Raw genomic sequence first — 25,206 nt, forward strand, 5'->3', positions numbered from 1 at the left:
TTAGAGTGCCTGCTTGCCTAACATATATAGGCTTCTCAGTTTGGTCCCCAGAAGCATAAAGCAAATGATAAATAGGGTTGATGAGATGGCTTAGCAGGTAAAAGTTCTTATCACACAAGTCTGATGACCTGTGCTCAATGCCCAGAACCCATAGGAGAGAAGTAATTCCTGAAAGTTGTCCTCTGACCTCCACACATACCCCTATGTATGTGCATGTGTGCACAAATGCGTGCGTGTGCGCGCGCGCACACACACACACACACACACACACACATCACAAATAAAAATAATACAAAAAACACTAAAGGATGAATGCCACAGGGAAGTGGATAACTAGGCCAAGGGACTACGGTCATCCCTTGGTACCTTTGAGGGATTGACACCATGACCCCCTGTGGATAGTAAAATGATGGATGCTCAAGTCCTTTACGTAAAATTGCATAGCATTTGCAGATCACCCATACAACTAGTCCAAAATGTGTGTTTGAGTGTGCAATGCATGTATTATTGGTCAGAGGACAAACTCGGGTGTTCTTCCTCAGATGCCACCTACCTATTTTTTTCTGAGATGGCCTCTCATCGACCCAGAATTCCCCAACTAGGTAGGTGCTCTACTATTTTTGTTTAAGACCTTGGAGCTTTGTGACAGGTGTCCTTTAGACCCACCCTGGGGCTGTGACAATCCTGGAGGTAACAGTATCTTCCAGGCCCACGTATAGAAAGGAATCTTTTTTGACTTCCAACACTAGCCAGGGAATGGAAAAATTTTTCAGGGAATAGTTGGCTTTTCCATTTTGTCCTCAACTATAAGGGTCCATAAACCCTTGAGTTTCTTGTTTGCTTGTTTAAAGTCTGACTTAAAAATATTAATGATTTATTTACTTTTATGTGCATTGATTGGTGTTTTACCTGTATGTATTTCTGTGTGACAGTGTCAGGTCCCCTGGAACTGGAGTTACAAATAGTTGTAAACTACCGTTTGGTGTTGGGAACTGAAAGACATTAGAGGCTGATATAGGCAAACTCGTGGGCAGTCAGTCATGTCAGGCAAACTTGTTAATAACCTTTTAACAACTATCAGATTAGCATGTCAGAGGAGACCACAACTCCTCATATCTAAATTTTCATATGTATCAAAGTGTGCTAGCATGCTATCATAGAGAGAATGGTGAAAGGTTAGCATAGCGAGGCAGGTTGACCTAGTGTGCTGTTTATTAGCTATGTGTCATTGCATAGAATGTGCCCATTGCCTGAATTACTGCCCTTTCACCCTTGTTTATCAACTAGAACAGGAATTACCAACTAAAAATTTATCAACTACAATAAGATTTCATCATTTAAATATCCCATCTCTTTCAAGGAACCTCATTGGTCTCCTATGCAGAACTGAAAATTCTGTAGGGATTCTTGGTCTACTGTGTCCATCACTGAACCACACTGTTGATCCTGAAATTAGGGTGTTATATCTTTTTTTAATCTTTATTAACTTGAGTATTTCTTATTTACATTTCGATTGTTATTCCCCTTCCCGGTTTCTGGGCCAATATCCCCCTTAACCCCTTCCCCTCCCCTTCTATATTGGCTTCCCCTCTCCATCCTCCCCCCATTACTACCCTCCCCCCAACAATCCCGTTCACTGGGGGTTCAGTCTTGGCAGGACCAAGGGCTTCCCCTTCCACTGGTGCTCTTACTAGGCTATTCATTGCTACCTAAGGGTGTTATATCTTAATTATAACGTATCCATCTTGATGTTGTCAGTGCAGAGCAGAAGGCCTAAGATGTAGTAGGTGGTCAGTCAAACTTTATACAACTATTCATAGAATTAGATGATTCAACTCAGTGTGCTAATGGTTACTGAACTGATAATGGCCTGGAAGGCATGGTCTATAATGATATACTGCATAGCTGTGGATATTAGCATTTTGATAAAATTAGTGATGACAGAAGTGTGTGTGTATGAGGGGGTTAGATGGGGGATAAAGGTTGGCAGCAGTTAGACAACAGCATTAGTATCCAGAGCCATTCTCATTGCAGAAACACTGGAGCCAGCCTAGTACCCAAGTGGGTCAGGGGAAAAGTCAGGACTAAAACATCAAAGCCTGTTGCTACCTTGACAATAGGGGAGGGACGGATATCCTTTCAATCTGAAAACTACCTTCTATGGCATTTACACGTAGAATGGTATTGGCTATAGACCAGACATTGTACACTATCCTCTTCTCTCAAGGACCACAGATAGTCTAACGGGAGTGATCTGCTTGAACTGAGAAACAAGATACAGTTGCTCACAAGGCAAGAGAGCCAGTGCTTTGTTCAAAGTAACAGGAAGGTACGACACCATAAGTCTGAGAGTTGATTAATGTAGGTTCAGCCACAAAGAACATAGGGCTTTGCATGATCCCACCCATTGTGAACTTGCTACTCCAGAAAACCTAGGAGTTGTCCTCAGTGTGTCTTTCTACCCAGTACCTTTGTGAATAATGGCATTTATGCTTCCTACCATGCCAATAAAGGCCTTTATGCTGACCCTATTTCTCTGAGTATTTCTATCTGTGTTTTTCATATTAAAAAATGAGGTCACACAGTCATTCACTTTATTTCACAAATATTTTATTGAATGTTCACTGAATATCATTACACACTGTTCTTGACACTGGAGTTACAGCAGTAAACAACACAGAAATCTCTGTTTTGAGGAGCTTACAGGTTATTTGGTAGAGACAAACACTAACCACAATAAATAAAGATATATCAAATAGTGATCAGTGCTTTGAGGAAGATAGAACATAAAATAGGATAAGACACAACATGGAGAGGAATATGGTTATTTTATATATGTTGGTTAGGAAATACTTCTCTAGGGAAAACGTAATAGGAATACTTAGTTAAGTCATCAAATTATTTGAGAAGAAGGATGTCACAGGTAGTGAAAACAGCAAATACAGAGGCCCTGCAGGTGGAAGGTCCCTAGCATGCTTGAGGAATAGGAAAAAGGCCAGGCTAGCTAGAGAAGCATTAGGTCGATAGCAATGAGAAGAAGGATGTGAAGGCTCTAGCCTGTGTAGGAACATCTAGGCCATGGAGATGACTCTGGCTTGTGTACTGAGGGGATTAGGGGTCATGGGAGAATTTTCAGCAGACTAGGGGCATGATCTGATTTGGATTCCACAAATAATTTCTAAAGAAGAATTTTTAATTCTTATAGAATTATTGAGAATTAGTAGCAAGTGCTACACCACCAGGAAAAGAAAAAAAATAACAATTCCTAGAACACTGGATTTTAGGAAAACAAAAAGGTGCACAGTAGAGAGGATATAGTCAGTGTGCTGTGTAGTTCAGATGTGAACAATATTTACAATGCCATACACAAAAAAGGTGAATTCTGATTTAACAAAAGCTAGGCTTAAAGAAGTAGTAGATGTAATCACAATTTGAACAAGCAACAAATGACTTAATTAGGGACACAAAAAAAGACTAGAAAGTAAATGAACCTTTTACAAAGAAAACCACAAAAAACTCAATGGAAAAATCAGAAGGCAGATTAAACAGAGCTGGAGAAGAGAATAAACTAAAATATATACCTGATGAAATGTCCTCAAATGAAGTACCAGGAGACAGAAAATATCAAAGAGTTGTTATGAGTTATGAAAAACAGGAGGTACAAAATACAAGTAGCTGGATTCTGAGGGAAAAAAAGACCCAGAAAGACTCTAATAGTTAATAACTTTCCAGAAATTATAAAAAAAAAAAAAAACTCCATGCATCTACTAAGCCATGAAACACGTTTCAAAAGCAGAATAAATAAGAAAGAAACAAGTCTAAACACGTTGGAATGAGCACAGTGTTCCCTGTGCACCCCACTCACTAACCAAATGAAAGCAAACCACAATTAGACTGATGATGTACTTTTTAAAGGCAACGAGGCATATACACGTATTTTAAAGGTTGAGCAAGCTCTCCTAAGGAGGAAGATAAAGCCTTTAACTCACAGCAAAGATTCAGGGAGTTTTATAACAGGAGAACTGAACTAAAACAACAAACACACACTGTTTTCATAAGGAAAGAGAATAATGCCATAACGGGGGGTCTGAGATGCTAGAATGTATGCATGTACATCTGAACAAATACTGTCTGTCTATACAAACAATACCAATAATATATAACTAGGAAATTACAAAACAAACAAGCAAAAAACAAGGAATAAATTTACATACTTAAAAACAAAATCAAGTGCTTAGGAGAGGAACGACTAAAAATCGAGTTTCTCAGCTTCCCGCATTCTTCAAGAAAACTGAAATATTGTTTGAACTTTGTAAGTTAAACAATCATGGTAGAACATCAAGAATAAACAAAGAGTAGAAAATAGAAAAAAACCTAAAACTAAAAAAAAAAAAAAAAAAAAAAAAAAAAAAGAAAGGTGAAAAAGGAGAAAAGGAAGCATACAAAAGTAGCAGAAAAATCCAAACAAGAAAGTAATGGCAGAAACAATTCCAAACACCCCTGAAGCAAATGTAAACTAAACTTGCTAAGTTTTAAAGGCAGAGGTCATTAGATAAGCTTTTTTTTTTTCTGAGACAGGGTCTCACTGTATAGCTTTGACTGGCCTGGAACTCACTCTGTAGACCAGGCTGGCCTAAAATGCAGAGATCCACCTGCCTTGGCCTCCCAAGTGCTAGGATTAAAAGCGTGCGCCACCACGCCCAGCCCAAGATTAGTTTATTTTTTTTAAAAAAAGTCCAGCCATATGCTGTTTTCAAGAAATATAATTAAAACACAAAGGTGTAAAAAATTCTTAAAAGTAAAAAGATAGAAAATTATATACCACCCAAACCCTAACAAGAAGAAAAGCTTGTGCTGTTACATTAGTACAAGATAACCTGGCATAATTCCTCTGTCATCAGGAATAGAGAAGGATATTACACTTTTACAAGAAATATAACAATTCTTAATTTATGTTAAAAAAGGGAAACTATAAGAAGAAAACACTCCACTGTCAGAGTTAACTTTAAAAACTCTTGGTAGATCATAACAAAAGCAACCAGTTTAGATAAATATAATTTGAATAAGATAGTTGCAAATAGACACACAAAGATTTCTATATTCAATAATTAGAGGACATACATTCTTATAAAGCACATAGGAAACAATAATTATCAATTGTGTACCAAGCAATAGAACAAATCTCAATAAATTTCAGAGTTACCACACAGACCACAGCATCTGAACACGATAGGTTTCAATAAAAGAACAAACTTAAAAATCCCCCAAACCTTTGGGAACTTAAAAACATACTTCTGTATAATTCACGAGTCAAAGAAGTAATAATAATAGATATACTGAAGCACTTGGAACTGAACAGCCATGAAATTACTTCCGCAGATGATCATGTTTGAGAGTAGTATTATTGGGAAATTCATAGCTTTCAAATAGATAAATTAGAAAACAAGAAAGACTGAAAGCTAAGCTCAGTGCCTCACACCTGCAATCCCTGTACTTGGGAGGGTAAGGGAAAAGATCATTGTGAGTTTGAGGTGAGCCTGAGCTATAGATCAGTGAGCAAAACAAACATTAAACCAAGCAAAGGGGCGGAAAAAAAAAAAGAGGCAAGACTGAAAAATGAATGAACTCAACATACAATTGAAGAAATCAGAAAAAGAGCAACAGAATGAATCCAAAAAACGTGGAAGGAAGGAGGTCAAAAAAGATCAGAGCAGAAATTAAAGAAATAGAGAACAAAGACACAATCGAGAGGAGCAGCAGAGCCAGAAGTTGGTTCTTTGTAAAGACTAATAAAATAGACAGACCTCTGCTGAGGTTGATCAAGAAGAAAAGGGAGAAGGCGCAAATAACCAGTATTAGCAATGAAAATGGAGACATAGCTACAGATAGGACAGAGCAGAGACTTTCAAAACGGGAACTTGATGCCAGTGAAATTGAAAACACAGACAAAATGGACCAATTCCTAAGGAACTATATCCAAAGTTTACTCAAGAGGAAAAATAAATTCTTAGTAGTCCCACAACTACTGATGGGACAGAAGCAATATTGAAAACTCTTCTTACCAGAAGGATAGAGAAACAAAAGTACACAGTTTTCTACTTGGGATATGGATTAGAGCTAGGTAAAGAGCTCCTGATGTCTGCAGCCCTACAGCTGCTCAGGTAGGACCCAAGGCAGTAAACCCTAGGAAGACCACGCCTTTCTAGTAGAGCCTCTTCTGACAGATCGCTAGAGAGTAGTCCTTAGTGAAGTGTGGGCCTGACAAATCTCTCTGTAGTCCCTGCAGGTGGTCAGCACTCAGAGACTGCTCTGTGGTAAAGGTGCTAAGCAAGGCCAGCCTCTTCAGTAGCCAGCTTCTGTGGTCTTCTGCTCATCGAGGACAAAGGGCCTGGAGAGCAGTCGGAGGAGTCTGGGTTCCAGTTTCCAAGAAACACCATGCACAGCCCAAGTTGTAACGGGTTGAGATGGGGCTGGGTGCAGGGGAAGCCAAGCAGGGGCTCCTGGAGGGTGTAGCTCCAGGCAGAAACCCTGAAACTCTGTCTTCATGAATATCAGATACTTCTGATGAGCCCTTTTAATGATGTCCAAGCTAGCTGCAGGGTGATGGTTTTAATAATGGTGGATGTTCTGTAAATAAGAGCTTCATCATTATTTTGAAATAGCTAGTAAAAAAGAGATAATGGGTTTGAAATCTACTCACATTATTATAGAAATTTCAACAATATATTTGTCAGTGAAACAAAATAAAAACTTGCATTTTCCCCCCACTGTTAAACATCTTTGAACATTTAAAGAACTGGTTTTAAGTATCTTATCACTTATTCATATAACAAAAGATTTTTATTGGCGGTGACTGTTAAAATTTGATAGACACATTATTACAAAGTTTTGGTTAGAGTTTGTGTATACCCATTTCAAATATAAAATGTTATATACATTAAGTAGTTTATAAACTAAATAATGTTATATAAACTAGTTTATAAGCATATAAACTATATGCTGTGGAAAGACATTTCAAAAAAAATTGAAAAGGGGAGCTGGAGAGATGGCTAAGCTGTTAAGAACACTTGCTGCTCTTGCAGAGGACCTGGGTTTCATTCCCAGTACCCACATGACAGCCATCAATCATCGGTAACTCCAATCCATTGGATCCAACACCCTCTTTTGGCCTCTGTCACTACTACATGGCATACTGCATAGCCATACATGCATAAATCTTTAATTTTATTTGTCTGTTTGTTTATGTATATTTTATGGTCATTAAGTATTTTGCATGTCTGTGTACCACGTGCATGCCTGCTCCTTGTAGAGGCCAGAAAAGGGACTTAAATGCCCTGGAACTGGAGTTCTAGGTGGTTGTGAACCACCATGTGGGTGCTAGGAATCGAACCTGAATCCCCTGGGAGAGCAACTATGCTCAAAACCACTGAGCCATCTTTCCAGTACCCATGGATAAATCTTAAAAAACAAACAAAACACAAACAAACCCCACAAAATTACTCTAACACAAGAAAAGTCTATACATTTAATTGAGCCGCATTATCAGACTATTAGAGACAAAACATGATTATCATAAGAAACAGAAAAGAATTTGATTTAAAAAACACCCTTCATGGTTTAAAACAACAAAACTCTTAGTATTGAAAAATAGGTTGAAATTTGCTTAACTTGAGGAAACCTATAGAAAGCAGATAACAATACTGTTCTAAAGAAGGAAAACTTAATGTTGTTTCTTTGAAAACACACAATTGAGGAATGCCACTGTAGCCTGTCTATTCAAAACTGTACTAGATGTCCTGGGCATCTCCTTAACACAAGAAAAATATATTAAAGACACAAAACCTCAAAAGGAAGAAAACTTGATTTATATAGTTGACAAGGTTGTCAGCATAGAAAACACAAAAGAAGAGAAGCCATCTTGGAGGAAAACAGATCTTTTTGGAGAAGTGGCTGATTCAAGGACTTCCTTGTGAAATGACAAGATGACTGTAGAGTATTTTTTAAAAAGATTTATTTATTTTCTTTATATAAGTATACTGTAGCTGTCTTCAGACACACCAGAAGAGAGCATCTGATCTCATTGCAGATGGTTGTGAGCCACCATGTGGTTGCTGGGAATTGAACTCAGGACCTCTGGAAGAGCAGCCAGTGCTCTTAACTGCTGAGCCACCTCTCTAGCACTGACTGTAGAGTATCTTATAATGCCAGAAAGCAAGTGTGGTTGTTTGAATACGTATGACCTCCATGGATTCATGTGTTTTGACCAGTGCCACTTATCAAATTTAAGATTGAGATCAAAGACTGTGGGGGCAGGTTTTGAGGTCTCCTATGTTCAGGCTCTGTCCAGTCTCCTCCTGGCTGCCTTCAGATCAAGTTGTAGAACTCTTGGCTTCTCCAGCACAATGTCTGCCTGGATGCTGCCATGCTCCCCACCATGATGATAATGGACTGAACTTATGACCCTGTAAGCCAGCCCAAATTAAATACTTTCCTTTATAAAAGTTCCTATGGTCTTGGTGTCTCTTCAAAGCAATGAAACCCTCACTAAGGCAGCAAGGAAGTCCTTAAAAACTATGAGTGAGGGGCAGAAGAGATAGTTCAGTGGTTAAGCATGCTTACTGCTTTTGTAAAGGACTCAAATTCAGATCCCAGCACCCATATCAGGTGGCTCACAACAGCCTGTAATTCCAGTACTAGGGGATCCAGTATCCTATTCTGGCCCCATGGACATCTCTACACCTATGGTATATATGCACACAGACACACAGAAATACATATAAATGTAAATGGCCAACAAGAATGAGAACATGGCAAAGGGACACAGGAGCCAATCTGAAAGAGTTGTCAGTGGGCAAAGGCGAAACAATTTGAGCATCAAACCAAAGGACAGAGTACTGGATTTATAACTTGAATTATTAAAACAAATATGCATAAGCTCATACAGATACAAACAAGTGACAGAATAATAAAAGACAAGACATAAATCATTACAGGAGAATTCCAAGTAACATATATATAGATACACCCTCTTCTAGGGGCTGAAGCTTAAATCATTCCTTCTCTCTGTGAGAGTGTATTAGATTCCTTCAAAGAACAAAATTTAAAAGGGAAAAAAAAACTCAGCGACTTTCCCTTGCAGAAACAGTAAATAAATAGCTTAGGCAATAGATTATAGTTCACATCACCAGCGATGTCATGTAGATACAATGTACTCCTTGATATATGTGATGAGAAGAACATTTAAATTCTGTGGTATTCTTTCTAAAAAGAAGCTCAGCCTAATTACAACAAACACTTCAGACAACTTGTGATGGTTGGTATATATGCTCGGTCCCAGGAGTGGCACTATTAGAAGGTGTGGCCCTGCTGGAGTAGGTGTGGCCTTGTTGGAGTAGGTGTGTCACTGTGGCCTTGGGCTTAAGACCCTCATCCTAGCTGCCTGGCAGTCTTATACTAGCAGCCTTCAGATGAAGATGCAGAATGCTCAGCTCCTCCTGCACCATGCCTGCCTGGATGCTGTCATGCTCCTACCTTCATGATAATCAACTAAACCTCTGATCCCATAAGCCAGTTCCCAGCTAAATGTTGTCTAAGAGTTGCCTTGGTCATGGTGTCTGTTCACAGCAGTAAAATCCAAAGACACAACTCCAAGTTGAGGAACATTCTATAGTACTCAAAATCATTAATGTTATAAAAATAAGGACCAACAGATGAGGGTTGTCTGAGATCCTCAAAACAATGTAGGCTATTGCTACTGCCCTTAGTTGCTACTCAGTGGCTGAAAGTTGAGACACAATATGCTTTGGACATAGGATCTGTGTGATCTGAGCTGGATCTGATCTGAAAGTCTCCTTCCTGAGGACTAGCTTCTTTTGGGACTGGAAAGTGCTGTGCAAACTTCCAAGGGAGGAAAGCAATCAATAGTCCTACCCAGCTGTAATGCCTATGAGCCACAGCACTGACAGTATAATAAGATGGCCCTGGAAGTGCAATAGTGGCGTTTACATGTTGGTGGTAACCAATAGCTGTCTAATTGGACTTAAGACCCACTACAACAGGAAGGAAACAGTCCTGATACTGGAAACCGACCAACCTTCCTGGAGCTAGTGCAGCCATGGATATGGATCTTACAGGAACACTTTCTACCTCCAGTTCATTAAAACAGCACAATTCCCAAGCACATTCTAAATACTCACAGGTAAGTGTGGCTCTCATGCCGAATCAAAGAAACTTTCCCTTGCAACACATGGAAAGCATTGCAGAAAACCACAACTGATCAAAATGCAGAGAACAACTGATCATGGGGTACCTGGTCCCAACAGATACACCGACAACCCAATTCATGCACATAGAGCTCAATGAACATCATGGTAGAAAGATTCCAAGAGCCAAAGGACCAGGAAATCTGCTGTGAGACTGTCTCCTAGAACTCAGATTGAGGCTCCACTCATGAAGTCTCACCACCATGGCTGTCTAAGCAAGACCTCAACAAGTACAACACCAACAGACATGTTAACATGGAAGGGGGAAATCAGACAGGACTCCACCCTAAATAAATAACTACAATGACTAACTGCTGAGAGCAGAAGAATATAGTCTTTCCCAGGGATGAACCCCCAATTGGTTATCCAGTACTAATTGGTCAGCCCTGAAATTATACACATACAAATAGCACTAAATAGACTGAGAAAATTGTATTCATGTACATATACATACATGTATGCATATACATATCTATACAGGTAACAATAACAAGAAAAGGAAGCCATAACTTGAGAAGAAGCAATGGTGGAAGAAACACAGGAAGGCTAGAAGGAGAAAGAGAAGGGGAGAATGATTTAATTACATTTTAATTTCAAAAAATAAAAATCACTACAAGAAAAAAGGGGACCAATAGAAGAATTGGCTTACACCAGAGAACACTGTGAAGATATGACAACTAAATACAAGGTAGTATTTTGAACTGAACAATAGTAAGAAAACTGACAAATTCTTATAAAAGTTGGATATCTAGTTAACAAGAATATATTGATGTTGCTTTCTTTTTCTTTCTTTTTTAAATATTTATTTGTTACATATAAGTACACTGTAGCTGTCTTCAGATACACCAGAAGAGGGCATCAGATCTCATTACAGATGATGTGAGCCACTATGTGGTTGCTGAGAATTGAACTCAGGACCTCTGGTAGAGCAGTCAGTGCTCTTAACCACTGAGCCATCTCTCCAGCCCCTTTGATGTTGCTTTCTTACTAACTTACTAACTTTTTTGTACAACTTGTAAAGTGTAGACATAGTGGTGCATAGCTGTAAATAACAGTTACAGCAGCAACAATAGTGGTTTATAGTGAATGATTATAATATCAACAAAAAAAATATACCTCTAGGAAATGGATGCATTATATCAAGTATGAGGAATATTAGAAAATGCATGAAGCTTTTGAATTTAATATCCAATACCATGAGAATAAAAAATTTCACTTATTACAGCACACAAATCCACAAAATACGAAGGGGTATATCTAATACAATATATAAAAGGTTTTATATAAAAAAATCATTAAACATCTATAGTCATACCACCCCAAACAGGTTGATCTTCTCTGATCTCAGAAGCTAAGCAGGGTTGAGCTTGGTTAGAACTTGAAATAGGAAATAATACTGGGAATAATACTGGGTGTTGTAGGCTAAACAAAATTATTTTAAATGTTACACTTAGACAAAAAACATGAAATTTATTTAAAATAGAAGGATATGCCAAATTTATAGCTAAGACTAAGTTTCATAAGCTTCAATTATCTTCAAACTGGTTTATATAGTAACTGCAATTCCAAAAACCTTATAAAACATAACAAGTGGACTCTGAAATATGTTCAAAATATACAAAAAAATCTAAAGAAGGTTGGGTATGGTTGTACATACCTTTAATTCTAGCAGTTGTGAGGCAAAGGCAGGTGAAATTTCTGTGAGTTTGAGTCTAGCCTGGTCTAAATAGTTTTGGGCTCCCCAGAGCTACATAGTGAGACCTTCTTGCAAATAAAAATGAAAATAAAGCAGAGTATATGGGCAAAAAGGTGGGAACATTTTGCTTTGATAGATACCAATATTTACTAGGAAACTGAAATAATTTAGGGAGTGTAATAGTGGTTCAGGGACAAAAGGTTAGGCAACAGCAAAGAGAGCCTATAATCAGACTTAACAGACAAACTGTGGCTAATACTGACTGTTAACTTTACTAGATTAATTAATACCTAGTCTAGAACATCAGTGAGGTACACCTCTTGGCTGTGGTTGTGAGGGTGATTCCAGAGATGTTTAAATGAGAAAGATCCATCCTGAATGTGAGTGGTACTGCTTGTGGGCTGAGGTCCAGAGTAATTCAAAAGCAGAAAGGAAGCCAGTAGAATGCTGACATTCACTTTTTTTCCTGTTTCCTGGACCACTGATATATGAACCAACAGCCTCCAGCCCCCTGCATGGACTGCACCCTAGACCTGTGAGCCAAAACAAACCTTTCATCCCTTACGTTGCTTATTGTCAGCTAATTCAGGCGCTTTAATGTATGACAGAAGTGGCATTAAGTTATCTATGTGGAAAATAATGAAACTAGCTCCCTACCTGATAGCACACAAAAATCAATTCCAGGTGGACTAAAGACTTAAATACAAAAAGTAAACTTTTGTTAGAAAAAAAATAAACATGTGTATGTTCATGGGCCAAAGAACTGTAGAAAACTGCTGCCTACAATAGAGAAAAGATTAATTTATTCAAACTCCTGTAAGAAAAGATGTTCTGGGACTTGGTGTAGAGTATTTGCCTAGCACTGGTAAGGTTATAGTACTCTGGCTTTATTCCCCAGCATTATAGGAAAAACAAACAAACAAACAAAACAAAACCAAACCAAAACAAAAAAACCTCACATAAAACAACAACTACAAAAAATAAAACAAAACAAAACCGATAAAACTAAAAACCATCTAATGGGGAGTATGATGAAGTTTTAGCAACTTGGCAACAGCTAGTAGAGTCATTTGAGATGGGAACCCCAATTGAGAAAATACCTCCGGGTTGGGATCAGCTCAGTGGTAGAGCGCTGCTTCAGGCAAGCACAAGGCCCCTGTCTGGCCCCCAGGCCCGAAAAAAAAAAAAGAAAAATACCTCCATAAGATCAGGTTATATGCAAGCCTGTAGGGCATTTTCTTAACTAATGATGGTGGGGAGAACTCAGCCTGGTGGGTGGAGCCTGGGCCTGAGTTTTGTAAGAAAGCAGACTAAGCAAACCATGAAGAAATTAGTAAGCAGCACCATTCTGTGGCCTCTGCATCAGCTCCTGCCTCCAGGTTCCTGCCCTGTTTGAGTTCCTGTCCTGACTTCCTTCAATGATGGAAGAGGAAAGTGTATGCCAAATGATGTGGAAGTGTAAGCCAAATAAACCCTTTCCTTCCCAACTTGCTTTTGGTCATGGTGTTTCATTATAATAGTCACCTTAACTAAGACAGAAAGGATTTGACACACCTAACTGCAAAAGATTTGACTCTAAAACAAAAGAATTTCACTTTACACTGTACAGACAAAAGAGACAATGATTACGGTTCAATACTTTTATACATTGAAAAGAGCATACGTTGTATAGTTTAAAATACTGTTTGACAGAATCCTGTCAGGCTAGACTTTTATATAGCCTATTAACCAGCAACCCCTTCCTTAGATTGGGTATACCTTAGAACAAGAGCTGTGTATGGAAAGTGGAGACACATAGAGGAACATTAAGCAGTGCTGTTTTTAAGAGCAAAAATCTGGAAAGGACCCAAATGCCCACCAATAGAAACATGGATTATTTGGTTTATGATCATCTGAAGTGTTACACATCATTGAGAGTGAACTATACAACTACATGCAGCAAATGATGTAAATCTCATTGGTATTGATGAAAAAAAAATAAGTGACCGAAAACCATACTTATAGTGTTCTGTAGTTATTTCACCTGAATTGAAACTTTCTCCAGAAGGGAGAAAGAAGGCGGGCATATGAAAACTCAAGAAGCAAAACAGATTTCCAAGGCCCAGCGAGCTCAGCAAGCGCACGAGACCTCTTCTCAAGTTTATAAAAACAGCAAGGAATTAATGGAGAGTGGAGAGCCTCAGTGGGACAGGCAAAAAGCTCCAGGGATGTGCATTTTATGAGTTATCATCCATGCTGGGATGGGCATTTCAGCAATGTGGCTGACTTTCAATCATTCATGATCCTAAAAGTAACTCTGACAAACTCTTATGATGATTAACACTGACTGTCAACTGGACAGGATCTAGAAGACTGAAGATCAAACCTGTGGGGATGTCGGTGAGATTTTATCTAAATTAGGATAACTGTGGGGGGTGGGGAGACTCACCCAAACTGGATGGTGCCATTTCTATATACTGGGCCCCTAGACTGCATTAAAAGGAGACAGTAAGCTCAGTGCATTTCTTAGTCACTGCTTCTGACTGTGGACACAATGTGGAAAACTGCCTCAAGGTTTTGCTGCCATGACCCTTTCTACCACAATGGACTGTATTCTCCAACTGTGAGTCAAAACAAACTTTTCTGACCATCAAAGAATAGGGGACAGAATGAGTGTAAGAACCAGAGGTCAGGGAACATCTGTATACCACAGGAGTGCTGTACTATAAACTCACAAGATCAAGTCAGTCAACATTCCAGCGTGGAAGGAGACAGGCTCAAGAGCCCTCACATCTAATAGAGGAGCTATTGACAGCTGATGGCTTCTGGAAGAAAGAGAATTATTTTTCTGATGTGGTCTCTGGTAGGTTGACCATATTCTGGTGGATGGCCATGAGTGTATGGGCAACATATATTAGAATCAGTGAGATATTAAAGAGGACATGAAGTTGGATGCCGATGGGGATGGCAATGGTGAAAATGGAGGAGTGGGGGGGTAAGATGATTGAAACAATTGTATGTAGGACAAGTGGGGTTGTGCATATATCTTTCTTCCCTCTCTTTCTCCCTCCCTCCCTCTCTAATGTATGTTCACCCTGCAGACACACCAGAGGAGGGCATTGGATTCCATTACAGATGGTTGTGAGCCACCATGTGGTTGCTGGGAATTGAACTCAGGACCTCTGGAAGAACAGCCAGTGCTCTTAACCACTGAGCCACCTCTCCAGCCCCGAGTATACCTTTTAATTCCAGCATGAAGGATACAGCAGCAGGTAGGTCTGTATGCGTTCTGGGACAGCTAAGGCTCCATAATCTCATCTTCTTTCCAAAAACAAACAACCCCCCCAAAATCCAAAGAACCCCCCAAATCCTTATATACATGTGAAATACTAAACAGATTAATTAAAATATCATATTTTACAAAAATAAATGTTTCTATAGGTTGCTTTTGTTGAAGCAATGTCATAAATAACTAACACAGAAGTTGGAGCAGTTTTTGTATTGCAGCAGAACTTGATGGTCATTCACATGGTGCTAGTTTTGAAGGCATGAAAGATGGATGATTGAAGGGGGTCACGAACTCTTGTACTATGGCCCATGACAAGGCTGAAGTCCCTGAAAGGCATAGGAAGCCACTGTGTGAAGCTGTGAAGGTAAAGCCATGTAAGGTCTTCAGGCAGTAATGAGCTACTCTAAGAGGTTTATATGAACTGCAGGACGCAGAGATGGAGGAGTGAGGATACTGAGGCCTTTGAGCCCAGATAATTTTATCACGAGTTTCAACTGCTTAACATAGAACTGTAGGAGTTTGTTTGTTTGTTTGTTTTTGTTTTTTTATTTTTTTTAACTCTGGTCCAATTATTCCTTGCTATGTCCCCATGCTTTTCTTTTGGAATGGCGTTTATTCTGTGCCATTATGTACAAGAAATCTGTAACTTGGCTTTCACTTTATAGGATCGCAACATCACATCTAAGAGATTGCCTTGAACCTGACAGGAGATAGTAACTTAGAACTTTTTTGAGACAGTGTCTCTCTATGTAGTCCTGTAGTCCTCGCTGTCCTGGAACTCACTCTATAAACCAGGCTGGCCTGAACTCACCCATAAACCAGGCTGTCCTGGAACTCACTCTATAAACCAGGCTGGCCTGGAACTCAGTCTATAAACCAGGCTGGCCTGAAACTCTCAGAGATCTGGCAGTCTCTGCTGCCACCACCTGGCTTGACTTTGAAAATTCTAACACTGTTGAAACTGAGATTTATGACTGCCTGAAAAAGATTCAATATAATTGTTGTAAAGTTCATTGAGAGCTAATAAAAATACAGAGTAAAAAATTCAATGTTAGCAAAAACAACACTAAATGACCAAAAGGAAAAATTAACAAAGATACTGAAATTATTAAAAAAAAATCAAACAAAAATTCTGAAATGGAAAAAAAATGTAATTATCAAGGTAGAAAATACAATATAGAGCATCAATAGAATCAAAAAGAGGAAATAATCTGTGAATTCAAATGCACACTATTGGAAAATATATAGTCAGAGTAGAATAAAAGAATGAAAATGAAGAAGCTTATGGGTTAATATCAAAAGAGCATGGGTATGTGACAGAGAAGAGGTAGATAAAGGGACAAAGCACTTAAAGAAAGAACAGAAAATGATTTGACTTTTACAAAGCTATAACTATCCAAGTATGGGGAAGTCAAATAGATTCAATCAGGTTTAATGTAAAAAGAGTCAAATTGTCAAAGCCAAGAACAAAGAATTCTGAAAGTGGCAAGAAACAAGTGGAGAGTATGGAGAGCTGCGATAAGTTTAGCATTAGATTCCTCAGCAGAGATCCTACAGGCCGGTTCAGAGATGGTCTATTCAATCTGCTATAACAAAGCAAAGCAAAACAAAACAAAACCTTCCCAATCAAGAACACTGTCCCTGGCAAAGCTATTCTTCACCAATGAAGAAACCTACCACACAAAGAAAGCCAAGGAAGTCAGCCATCCTTGACTGTCTTTTAAGAAATGCTAAAGGGAGTTCTCTCAAGTTTATACCTTTACTATGACTATTAAGAAACAAAATATTTTAAAAATAGTGCAACAATTTAACATATAATACAAAAATGTATGTTGTGACATTAAAACCCTAAGATGTCACGAGAAATAAAAGGATAGTTAATTGATTCAATCAGAGTTGTTATCAGCTTAAAATCACCTCTTACAGTTAACTTGAATTTAAGTAGATTAGGTCTCTAATCAAAAGGCTAAGTGGAAGCTGGGTGGTAGTGGTGCATGGCTTTAGTCCCAGCAGGCAGAGGCAAGTGGATCTCTGAGTTCAAGGCCAGCTTGATCTACAGAGTGTGTTACAGGATGCCAGGGCTACACAGAGAAACCCTGCCTCAGAAAAAAAGAAAACAGAAAACAAACAAAACAACCATAAAAAGCTAAATGGATAAAAACTATACCCAATTATGTGCTGCTCATAAGAGACTCAGTCTTGGGCTGGAGAGATGGCTCAATGGTTAAGAACACTGGCTGCTCTTCCAGCAGTCCTGAGTTCTATTCCCAGCATCCACGCGGTGGCTTTAACCATCTATAAAGGGATCAGATGTCCTCTTCTGGCATGCAGACATACAGGCAGACAGAGCCCTCCTTTATTAAAAAAAAATATTTTTAAGAAATTTTCAGAAACCCAGTCTTTAAGGACACATACAAACTAAAAGTGGAAAGATGGAAAAGGATAGTCTATGTAAATGGACACTGAGTGAGAGCATCACCCCTGAAGCAGAGGGATGGCTCGGGGTCTCAAGCACTTAATGCTCTCGTAGAGGTGACCTGGGTGCAGTTCCCCACATTCACAAAGAATCCTGGAAAGTGGCAAAATTGATGAAAATAATCTACACATTTAAGTAGCTCGATATCTATACCAAGAAATATCTGGGTGAAACTGGCAAGTTAATAACAAATGTCTGGGAAGCAGTAACAGAAAATTCCTTAATAAGGCAGTTCCTCCTGAATTGTGCTTGTGTTGTCAAGGTAAAGGACTCACCAAGGCAGGCTGATGTCATCTGGTTTGTGGTGTACCCATCTATCCAGCAGAGCTTACTCTAGTGGTGTGTGTGTGTGTGTGTGTGTGTGTGTGTGTGTGTGTGTGTGTGGTGGTCAGAGGGTAGGGTTGGGTATACTCTCAGCAACCCCTTAGAGCAGGTCAAAGTCTACACCCTTCAGATGGTGTCATGAGAATGTGGCTGTGCACCCTCGGACTGTAGGGTTCAGGGCTTAGCTATGACTCCAAACTGCCAGGCATCCCTACATATAATTTTCCAGGACAAATAGTAGACAGCCTTCCAGCTAATTCTATTAGTGTCTTGGTTAGTGTCAGAAGTAGGGATATTTATACAATGTTGGTGCACATAGGACAGAAACCATACTACAAGAATAAAATAAGTTCATGGAAATTCATATCATGTACAGGGGTTTTCTGTGGGGAGATCTTCAGTACAGTCAGTCATTGTTGGCTACCCTAGACCATAAAATAATCCTGAGCAAGGTGTGGTATTATCTTTAATCCCAGCACTCAAAAGTTCAAGATTATTAAGAGCATTTCAAGATCATTAAGAGCACTGAGTTTGAGTCCAGGACAGCCAGAACTGTATAGAGACCCTATAAAAGAAATTAAAGGGGGTTGGGGATTTAGCTCATTGGTAGAGTGCTTGCCTAGCAATCACAAGGCCCTGGGTTCAGTCCTCAGCTCCGGGGGAAAAAAAAAAAGAAATTAAAGGGCCGGAGTGGTGGCTCAGCGGTTAAGAGCACCTGACTGCTCTTCCAGAGGTCCTGAGTTCAATTCCCAGCAACCACATGGTGGCTCACAACCATCTGTAAAGAGATACGATGCCCTCTTCTGGTGTATCTGAAGACAGCTACAGTGTACTTATATATAATAAATGAATAATAATAAAAAAAATTAAAGAAAGAAAGGAATCTTCCTTTTTTAGTCAGTAATTCTAGTAGATACTAAAGAAGTTAAAAAATGACTATATCTACATTTTAAAGTCAAATATAGTAATTATTTTCATATTTCTAAAGGAAAAATGATGAATGGCCAGCAATGAACAATTACCTCACTTAAATATTCACTGTTTCTAGTATTTCATTATTCATAATGGCAGTTATGAATCTTCACTGTATTTTAAAGGTCAAACATTCTACAGTTCTGAATTAAACAGTGTACTATAGCTATCCTATTATGCCTAAACTATTAAACTCACCATGCTATGAGTACTAAAAGTACTCATTTAAGATTCAATATTCTTTGTATGTAATGTTGATTAAAATGTGCCATGCACCATTAGAAAATGATTAAGTAACACCCATGTAGACGGGTAGGGGAGGGTTAGGGGATGTTGAAAGGAATAACAATCAAAATGTAAATAAGAAATACCCAAGTTAATAAAGATAAAAAAAAAAAAGAAGAAATAAAATGATAAAATGTTTAAACAGAAAGGAATAAAAAAGAAAAAAAAAAAAAGAAAAAAAAAAAAAATTAAAAAAAAAAAAAAATAGGGAGAAAGAATGGGAAAAAAAGAGGGAAAAAGAAAAAAAAAAGAAAACGATTAAGTATCTTGTAATAGAAATGAAACATAGGTTAGTATATGGGTAAAAAGCAGACATGTACTTGTATAGCATATGTGACTAAAGAGAGAAGGAACATAAAGGTAGATGCATTAAAAGGAAGTCTGGAGGGCTGGAGAGACAGCTCAGTGGTTAAGACTGTTCACTATTCTCCCAGAGGATCAGTTTAGTTCCTAGCATCCACACTGTGGTTCACAACTGTCTGTAACTCTAGCTCTAGGAGAGCTAATGCTTCTGTTCCCTGTGGGCTCTTCAACAAATGTGGTGCACATACATATGCTCAGGCACAACTTTAGTTAATAAATGAAATTAAAGAAACACTTTAAAAGTTTGATAAATCATTAACAACTAATGAAGGAAAATCTAGATCCCAATTTTGGTATTTTGTACCCTGACATAGTACTGACAAGAAGTCTTGTGAGTTTTATTTCACTTACTTTCCTTGTGTCAAAGCCATTGCACAGCCTTTGTATTTGTGCTTGCCTCGATCTCTATGAGATTCCCTTTGTCTAGTAGATATTCTTTTTTTTCTTCAAAAGATAAAATCAATTTCTTGATTTAATAGATTTTGGTTGGGGTTGGGGATTTAGCTCAGTGGTAGAGCACTTGCCTAGCAAGCGCAAGGCCCTGGGTTCGGTCCCCAGCTCCGGAAAAAAAGAAAAGAAAAAAAAATAGATTTTGGTTTCTATAGTACACCTTTCTTCTTCCTTACGGGATTAAAGGCCCCCCACCAGTTTCTCAAATAACACAAATATTTGTTTTCCCCTTAAGGAAATTCTTTAATAAGAAACTAAACCATGAAACAGAAGGTAATTTTTAATGAGGTTGTATGTTTCAGAGTTGTGTATGCACTGTGAGTTAAATATCATTTAGTGCTAGTCCTGAGTACACTTATTGCTTGAGAGAAAGGTATGAAGTTTTAGTAAAATAATCTTCATAGTTTACATTTTTCTCACTATTAAACTGTTAAGTTTTGGTCACTTAAATACTTTCATTTCTATTGTCTGAAAGTTGATATTTTAGAAATGTAAGGGATTTCTTTGTTTTCCCCATTATATAATAAACCACATCACTCTTAACTTCAACAACAGATGTGCTAGTGGAGAGGCAGTGGGAGGGTAGCACTAAAGTACATGAAGGTAATTTTTTTTTCTTTTCTATTTTTTGGAGCTGGGGACCGAACCCAGGGCTCTACCACTGAGCTAAATCCCCAACCCTGGAAGGTAATTTTTAAATTGTCTCTATGTTCATGTGTGCCTGTGTGTGTGTTCATGTGCATGTACACGCATCATGGAATGCACATGGAGATCAGAGGACAGCTTTCTTGAGTAGCTTTCTCCTTCTACCTTTATGTAGGTTCTAGGAATCAAAAAAGATTCAGTCATCTGGGGCAATAGCCTTTACCCACTTAGCCATCTTGCTGGGCCTAATTGTTTTGTTTTGTTTTTGGTAGGAGATAATTTCAAAGATTATGTGGACCTTTTTGCAGCGCTCTGGATAGAACCTGGAGCTTAAGACTGCCCAGAAAGTGCTCTATCACCTTACCACTGAACTGCATCCCTGGGCTTGAAAATAGTAATATTAAACCTCATACTTGGAAGAAGCCTCAGTGATCAGTGGCTTAATGATGAGGTGCTCAAAGCAAACCTAGAAAGCACAGAAATGGATTTGCATTTGTTTTATATGAATAACCTGAAGATTACATGAATTTTATGAAGCAAACTTTTTGTTTGTGATTTTTTTTTCTTATTCTGGAGAAAGTCCCTTTCCCTCACTCCCTTCTTTGACAGCATTTTTCTATGTACATGCTCTTCTTGCTGACTTCCTGCCTCAGCACCACAGCAAACTTTGGATACACACCCAAAGTACATCATTTTGAGTTGCAATTTTAATTGTTAACACCTAGAGTAATCACTGAAAACTTAACTTAAAACACAGTTACAAAGGAATAAAAGTAGATAGGATATATTTAACACAAAAGAGAAATTGGCTGGGTGGTGGTGGTGGTGGTGGTGCATGTCTTTAATTCCAGCACTGGTGAGGTAGAGGCAGGTGGTCTGGTCTACAAAGAGTCCCAGTTAGGGCTGTTGCACAGAGAAATCCTGTCTCAAAAACAAAAACAAACAAACTCAAGAAACAAACGAGGGGGGATTAAGGATGAAAGACACACATAACAAATAGCTGTCTGTATTAGTTACTTTCCTCCTTGCTACGAAATGCCTGACCAAAGTAACATAGGGAAGGAAAAGCTTCTGGCTTACAGTTCAAGGGTATAGGCTCACCCAGTCCGGACGAGGCAACAGGCATGCCCAGAGGCTTGTCTCCTAGGTGATTCTAGATCTGTCAAGTTGTCAATTGATACTAAGCATCACACAATTCTTCATAAAACTTTTGCAAAAATAAGGGAGGAAGAAGTTGCTAAGTCATTCTAAAGTAAAACAAGCAAGCAAACAAACAAAAAATCCCCCAAACCATGGCTCTGAAACTAAAACCACATGAAGCTGTTAGGAGAAAACTGTGTCTTGTACGGAAATGTAAAAATTACAAGTGGCATATTAAAAAAATCTTGAAAAAATTTTTTAAAAAGTTACACTTAGTGTGTGTTTGCTTGTGTGCATGCCATGCCACCTCACATATGTGGAGGTCAGGTGATAACTTGGGGTGGTGGTGGTTCACTCATCCTTCCACCCTGTGACACTACCACCACTGGGTGTCACTGGCAAAGACACTCTCACAGACTGAGAGCCAAAGCAAGAAGGTCAATTTGTCAAGCAAATGGAGGCTGAAAAAAAAGCTGGGGTAGCTCTTCTAACTTTGACAAAATAGACTTCAAATCAAACGTAGTTAGAAGTGATACAGAAGGCCAGTAATAAAAGAAACAATCCAAAAGGAGGATTGTCTTAGTTAGGGTTGGAAAGGCAGCTTAGCAGCTAAGAGCAGGTGTTGTGTGGGCATTGGGGACTATGGTGCATGCCTTTGACCTCAGCACTAAGGAGACAGGTCTGTGAGCCCATTTCAGGCCAGCTAGGGATACACAGCAAGACCCTGTGTCAAACAAACAACCGAGGTGCTCTTCCCACAGAGGTCCTGAGTCCCTTCCCAGACAGCACATTATAAGGCTGACAACCATATGTAACCCTAGCTCCTGAGGCATTTGATATTGCTGGCCTCTACAAGCACATGCACTCACAGGAATGAGTCCACACAGACGTACACATGTAACTTAACAGAGCCCTTAGGATATGGAAAAAGTTCTAAGAGGGAAGTTTATAGCTATGAGTGCTATAAATCAGAGAGAAGTCAAGTATATTATTTAAAGATTCATCTCAGGGTCTTAGCAAAAACAAGAACAAGCCAAACTCCAAAGCTATAGACAGAATGAAATGATAAAGGTCAGGGTAGACAGGGCTAGGGGAGTGGCTGCTCTTGCAGAGAACCCAAGTTTGGTTCCCAGAACTCATTCAGGATAGCTCACGACCATCTGTAACTCCAGGGAGACCTGACACCTCTGGGTTCCACAGACATCTGTACTTAGGCTCCAGGGTGTACACACACACACACACACACACACACACACACACACACACACACTTTAAAAAAGGTAATTAGTGAAATGGAGACTAAAAGAATAGAAGGGAGGAGCGGGAGAGATGGCTTGGAGGTTAGGAGCACTGACTGCTCTTCCAGTGGTCCTGAGTTCAAATCCCAGCAACCATGTAGTAGTTCACAACCATCTGTAATGGTTGAACAACAGAAGGAATCAAGGAAATAAAAAAAAAAAGAGCAGTAAACCCCTAGCCAAACTAAAGACAAGAAATATGAATTTAATTAAGATCAGAGATGAAAAAGGGATATTAGTTAATTTTAATACAATCTAGAGGATCATTAGGGAATACTTTCTTTTTTGAGACAGGGACTCAGCATGTAGCCCTGGCTGTCCTGGAACTTACTATGTAGACCAGGCTGAACTGAAACTCATGGAGATCCTCCTGCCTCTTATTAGGGAATATTTTGAAAATACATTGTAGCCAGGCATAGTGGTGCATGCCAATAATCACAGCACTCTGGGGACAGCAGCACAAGGATCTGTACAAGTTAAAGAGCATCCTGATCTATATAGAAAGTTCTAGCTCAGTGAGGGACCTTGTCTTAAGAACAAATAAAGAAGAGATTAAATATTCTCAACTCACAATTAAATTTCAACTCCCCTGGAAAACCTAGAACAAATGGATAAACTGCTATGTGCTAAAATGGATAAACATCTGATGTGCTAAAATAAAAGCAAGGGTATATAAGCAACACACAGAAATCAAAATTAAAAAGAAACTCATAAGCTGGTAGAGAAATTCATATGGTTAAAGTAAGGGTCTTCAATACCCAAAATAAGCTTTTAAAAGAACAAAACTGGAGGACTCCCCCTTTTTTTTTAACTTCAAACATGCTATTCTAATATAGCCACTAACAAAGACAATGCCTTGTGTAGTGAGTGATAAAACATAGAGATGAATGAAATTTAGAGTCTAGACATTAGCCTTCATATTTACAAAACATAGTTCATTGACTTTGTCAAGACAATGTAATGGGGAAAATACTCTCCTTTTCAGCAAAAGGTGCCAAGAAAATTAGATATCTCTAACATAGGAAAGAACATGTACCCACTATTGTTTGAATGTGCCCTCCAGAAGTTCATGTGTTGGAAACTTAATCCTCCACACTGATAGTGTTGGAAGCAAGGCCATTGGAAGGGAATCAGAATGTGGTAAGGCTTGACAGTGGGGCCCCATGAGCAGATGTGTGACTTTCTAAGAAGAGATAGAGGTCTGTTTCCATCATGCAACGTTGTCAGTTCCAGTTCTGACATCAAGAAGGTGCTCTCCAGATGAGGTCCCTTGGTCTTGGACTTCCTGGCCTTAAGAACTGTGAACACCAACTTCTTTTCTTTATCTATTGCCCAGTTTCAGGCATTCTGTTGTAGCAACACAAAATAGATTAAAACAGAGCCCTACTTCACACTAAACAGAAAAATTAAGTCAAGTGGGTCATCAACCTAAACATAAAGAGCTAAAGCTATAAAGTTCCTAGCAGAAAGCACAGAAACCCATCTTTGTGATACTGAGTTAGGCAATGACTTCTTGGACCACACCAAAATACCAAGTGATAAATGGAAAGAGATTAATTGGATTTCGTCAAAATGTAAAAATTCTGTGCATCAAAGAACTCAATGAAGCTGGGCAGTGGTGGTGCACACCTTTAGTCCTAGCACTTGAGAGGGAGAGGCAGGTGGATATCTGAGTTCAAGGCCAGCCTGGTCTATAGAGCAAATTCCAGGACAGTCAAGGTTACACAGAGAGAGACCTTGTCTTGGGGGAATAAAGGACACAATGAAGAAAACAAAGGACAACCCATAGAACAGGACAAAGTATTTGCAATTACTATATTTGACAAGGGTCTTCTATTCAGACACCAAAGCAAAAACAAAAACAAAAACCTTTCATACTTCAAGACTATAAGGATAATAAATAATTCAATTAAAAGTGAGTAAGGATTTAAACAGACATTTCTTTAATGATTATACACAAATAGAGAATAAATGGACAAAAGGGTATTTCAAAGCATTATTATGAAATGAAAATCAAAACCGTGAGA

General features: G+C 38.8%; 1 long non-coding RNA gene across 1 annotated transcript in view; it reads right to left on the reverse strand.

Moving 5' to 3' along the window:
- Positions 1-2,593: 2,593 nt before the first annotated feature.
- The window catches only part of LOC116888634, a 31,063-nt gene continuing 8,450 nt past the window's right edge, over positions 2,594-25,206 (reverse strand). Inside the window, exon 3 of the long non-coding RNA XR_004386331.1 lies at positions 2,594-6,627. This is a non-coding gene — a long non-coding RNA (uncharacterized LOC116888634). The remainder of the gene's footprint in view (positions 6,628-25,206) is intronic.

This window comes from Rattus rattus, chromosome X (assembly GCF_011064425.1).
Source record: "Rattus rattus isolate New Zealand chromosome X, Rrattus_CSIRO_v1, whole genome shotgun sequence".
Lineage (NCBI taxonomy): Eukaryota > Metazoa > Chordata > Mammalia > Rodentia > Muridae > Rattus > Rattus rattus.